We start from the raw sequence: 5,454 nt of genomic DNA, 5'->3' as shown, positions 1-5,454 counted from the left end.
AGCGTGCCCGCGAACTACTTTCTCGACACAGGCTGGGCGACTCCAAGCCGTCGGACCTTATGGACCACATGTTCTCTCTCCTGGGCAGCCACCGACCAGGTTTCCTCTTCAAAGAACTGTTCCTGCAACAGCTGCCAGGTCAGGTACAGACAGCCCTGGCCAACTCGTCTGTTAAGGATTTCCGTGCCCTGGCCAGGGAAGCAGGCAAGTATTTCTCCGCCAGACAGCAATGTAGTGCGGCTGCATGGGACCCCGGCCCCGTCGAGCCTCCGCCACTGGCGGACACCGTCGCGGCCGCCATTACGGCCCAGCAGCGGAAGGCCCCAAGCTTGTGCTTTTACCATGCAAGGTTTGGGCCCAAGGCCAAGGCATGCCGGCCACCCTGCAGCTTCAGCAAGTCGGGAAACGGGATGGCCGGCGCTCGTTAACTGCCATGAGCGTCGGCCGTTCGGGCAGTTTGTTGTTCATTTCAGACACCGACTCCGGGCGTCGTTTCCTCTGCGACACAGGGGCCCAGGTGAGCGTTCTACCTGCGTCGGCAAAGGACCGGGAGGCCGGGAGTCATGGCCCCGCCCTGGAAGCCGCCAACGGCAGTGCTATTCAGACTTTTGGCAAACGGGCCGTGGCACTTTGCTTGGGCGGGCAGCGGTTTACATGGGATTTTGTCACGGCGAAGATGTCCACCCCCTTGCTGGGCGCTGATTTCCTCTGCGCCAACGGCCTATTGGTGGATGTTAAAAATCGGCGGCTCATTAATGCGGAGACATTCAGTTCTCTTCCATGCTCGCTGAGCGGGTCCGCCTCGACGAGGCTTGCGTGCACGCTCGCGACCTCCGATGAGTTCGCCCGCCTCCTCACTGAGTTCCTGGCCCTTACACGACCCACCTTTTTGGCCGTTGCCGTCAAGCACGGGGTGGAGCATCACATTCCGACCACCGACCCGCCTGTCTACGCCCGGGCTCGACCCCTCGACCCGGGGAAACTCGCTATCGCAAAGGTGGAGTTAGACACGCTGGAGTGTCTTGGCATCGTGCGACGGTCCAACAGCCCGTGGGCCTCACCTCTCCACATTGCGCCGAAGCCGGGCGGCAGATGGCGCCCGTGCGGGGATTATCGCCGCCTTAAAGACGCCACTACCCCTGACCGCTACCCAATCCCGCACATCCAGGATTTTCTGCCCGCTTGACCAGCAAATTTTTTTTTTCTAAGGTGGACCTCGTTCGTGGTTACCACCAGGTCCCCGTCTGGCCGCAGGACGTTCCTAAGACCGCAGTGATTACACCGTTCGGACTTTTCGAATTCCTCCGTATGCCTTTTGGGCTCAAGAATGCGGCCCAGGCTTTCCACCGCCTGATGGACAGCGTGTTGCGGGATTTGCCGTTTCTGTTCGTCTAACTGGACGATATCCTCATCGCCAGCGCTTCCAGGACGGAGTACATGCTTCACCTCCGAGCGCTCTTTGAACGCCTCAGTCAGCACGGCCTTATCATTAACCCGGCCAAGTGTTTGTTTGGAGTGGCTTCAATTGACTTTCTCGTCCACCACATCACGAAGGAGGGGGCCGTCCCACTGCCGTCTAAAGTGGAGGCTGTGAAGGGTTTTCCACGCCCCCTCACCGTCAAGGCCCTGCAGGAGTTTTTGGGCATGGTGAGCTTTTACCATCGTTTCATGCCCCGTGCAGCCCAGCTGATGCGGCCCCTTTATGAGGCCCTCAAGGGCAAACCTACCAAAATGCGCCATTGACTGGACCGAGGAGATGGCCAAGGCTTTCACGGATGCTAAACTGGCCCTCGCCAGCGCAACCATGCTGGCACATCCGTCGCCCGACGCACCAATTGCTCTCACCATGGACGCTTCGGACTACGAGGTTGGCGCCGTGCACGAGCAGTGGGTCATTGGGGCCTGGCAGCAGCTTGCCTTTTTTAGCCAGCAGCTCTGCCCTAACGAACGAAAGTACTGTACCTTCGATCGTGAGCTCCTAGGACTCTACCTAGCTGTCCGACACTTCCGTTACCTGTTGGAAGCCCGCCAGTTCATGGTGTTTGTGGACCACAAGGCTCTGGTTTTTGCCATGGCCAAGGTCTCGGAGCCGTGGTCAGCCCGTCAACAACGCCAGCTCTCCTTCATTTCCGAGTTCACGACGGACATCCAACATGTTGCTGGGAAGGATAATACGGTCGCCGATTGTCTCTCCCAGTCCATAGTCGGCGCGGTTCACCTTGGCATCGACTATGCCCGCATGGCGGCCGATCAGATCTCCGACCCGGATGTCCAAGCCTGCAGGGCGGTGGTCACGGGGCTTCGACTGTCTGACATGCCGTTCAAGGACACGGGCACCACGCCACTGTGCGACGTTTCCTTGGGTCAGCCTCGCCCCGTTGCCCCCACCAGCTGGAGATGGCTGGTGTTCGATGCCGTCCACGGTCTTTCTCACCCGGGCAGGAAGGCGTCGCAAAAGTTGGTGGCGGCGAAGTTCGTTTGGCACGGGCTCAGGAAGGATGTGCGCGACTGGGCCAACACCTGCGTCGAGTGCCAACGCTCGAAGGTGCATCGCCATACCCAGGCCCCTTTGGCGCCATTCACAGTGCCCGAGCGACGGTTTGACCAGGTTAACGTGAACCTGGTGCCTTAGGACGGGCCTTTCCACGTTCTTGAGGCCGGGGACAAGTCCTTTGTGGTCGACATCGGCGGCAAACCGGACCACCTTTCGGTGGACCGCCTCAAGCCGGCTCACTTGGACCAGGACCCCCGTCGGGTAAGTCCCCGGTTGACCCGCCTACCGCCAAGCCGCTAACCGTCCCTGCTCGGGTCATCAGGGGTCGTTTCGGCCGGGTGGTTAAGGCCCCCCAAAAACTGACATTGCCCGTGCGAGTGAATTCTGGGGGGGGGGGGGGGCGCATGTGGGGGTTACCCCATTGGGACATAATCCACAGGCACGGGACCAGTGAGGCTATTGATTGTATGGGTGTGGCGTGCGCTCGGTTGTTGGAGCCACGCCCCCTTAAGAGTGAGTTGTGTTATAAAAGATGCGTGAGTTCTGGTATGAGCTTAGTTTTGTTGGAATAAAGGAGCTTTGATCAAGCCACGAAGTGTCTCGCCCTCTCGTTATCCACAACTCCTACAGGGTTTTATTTTGAACTTGAAGCCCAATTTTCACGATTGAACAGTTATTTCAATTGGTCTGCAATCCACTTAATAAATGGTGACTGGGAATTATATTTACTGTATCATCTTCGCAATTTCTACAAGCCCTCCTTTCCTCGAGAAAATGCGGGAATAGGTGAGGGCGAGACTACCCGAAGTAAGCTGTAACACGTGCCCTTTTGTGGTTTGTTTTCAACGTATCCAATCACGTGACTGTTGTCGCGAAGGGTGCACTAACCGGAAGTTACGTAGTTCCGCGGGCGGCTATACAAACATTTCGTATTATTTTTCATAAAACTTTATAGCCGGCGAAGCCGGTGTTGTCAATAAACGCGTACGTATTATGTCGAAAACCAGATTATGCCTTGGCTTGAGAATTCCGAAGGGCAATGGAGGCCGCCATCTTGCGGATGCGGAAGTATGCATAACAAATTGAAAAACGTTCAATAGGAGTTTCTTTCACCCGTCTTTGTTTGATTCACAATCTTATGCACCTCTAATTTATTATTAAAATACTTTAAGACAAACCTCGGTCCGCACGGGCCTGGTTATCTTCAACGAAAAGCGTCACCAAACACCGGAACCAATGCGATTCGAGCATTTGAAAAAATATTTCTAAAACCAAATCACGCAATGGAGGCCGCCATCGACCGGATGCGGAAGTTTGCATAAAACAATTGAGAAAAAGTTCAATAGGAGTTTGTTTCACCCGTCTTTCTTTGATTCACAATCTAATGCACCTCTAATTTGTAATTAAAATACGTTAAAACCAACCTCGTTATCTTCAACGAAAATCGTTACCAAACACCGGAACCAATGAGATTCGAGCATTTGATAGCCGGCGAAGCCGGTGTTGTCAATAAACGCATACGTATTATGTCGAAAACCAGATTATGCCTTGGCTTGAGAATTCCGAAGCGCAATAGAGGCCGCCATCTTGCGGATGCAGAAGTATGCATAACAAATTGAAAAACGTTCAATAGGAGTTTCTTTCACCCGTCTTTGTTTGATTCACCATCTTATGCACCTCTAATTTATTATTAAAATACTTTAAGACAAACCTCGGTCCGCACGGGCCTGGTTATCTTGAACGAAAAGTGTCACCAAACACCGGAACCAATGAGATTCGAGCATTTGAAAAAATATTTCTAAAACCAAATCACGCAATGGAGGCCGCCATCGACCGGATGCGGAAGTTTGCATAAAACAATTGCGAAAAAGTTCAATAGGAGTTTGTTTCACCCGTCTTTCTTTGATTCACAATCTAATACACCTCTAATTTGTAATTAAAATACGTTAAAACCAACCTCGTTATCTTCAACAAAAATCGTCACCAAATACCGGAACCAATGAGATTCGAGCATTTGAAAAAATATTTTTCTAAAGCTTATTACGCGTTTCGGAGGGTGAAAACGGCGTCAAATATTCTAAAATTGACGAAGAATTATTTTTTAGAAATAACGGCGCTATCGTCTGATCTGTCGGCACTGATCTTACTGCAAGCTAACTTCTTCTGGTGGAGGACGAGGCAGTGCCCGGAGAGAACCAGCCCTGACAGCGACTGAAGTTAGAAGACGGCACACATACTGTGAAAACGTATGTTAAGCCCAGTTAAAATTTCTTAAAATAGGCCCTGAGCTAGCACATCGTATAGTTACTTCCTTAAGCTTGTTGTGACATTTATTGTATGTAGGTATTGGGGAGGACTGTCTGCTCTTCTCTTTTACCAAGTCTTACCAGGTACGGTACCTACACCGACCTACTATACTATCAACTACCTAACCTACTGATGCCATAGTGATGGGTAAAATAGTGGCAAGAGGCTTTGGCTTCGCCGGCTCATTGCGGCTTTGCAGTCGGGTACTAGTATTGTTAGAAAGAGAATTACTTCTAGCTTGTCGGAAAGTTAAAATGTAAAAGATCAGACAAGAATTAAGCGAGTTATGATCAAATAACCTACACCGTTTCCATAATTTCCGGCTGTAACACGTGCCCTTTTGTGGTTTGTTTTCAACGTATCCAATCACGTGACTGTTGTCGCGAAGGGGGCACTAACCGGAAGTACGTAGATCCGCGGGCGCCTATGGGGGAGCTCAATCTGGCGGTTCCAAAGGTAACATTAATTTTATTATACGACAGCACGAACCCTTTAGAAGGACACGGAAGAAGCAAAGAACATTATATATACTGTACTGGAGTAATATTTCTTGAAACAATAGAAAAAAATTATAAAATACATGGAAGAGCACACAAACAAACAACAACAACAACAATATGGAAGAAGAAGAAGATTAAGAAGAAGAAGAAGAA

This window comes from Myxine glutinosa, chromosome 7, assembly GCF_964187855.1.
Source record: "Myxine glutinosa chromosome 7, kmMyxGlut1.1, whole genome shotgun sequence".
NCBI classification, from domain to species: domain Eukaryota; kingdom Metazoa; phylum Chordata; class Myxini; order Myxiniformes; family Myxinidae; genus Myxine; species Myxine glutinosa.
Note: the sequence above shows the minus strand (reverse complement) of the source record.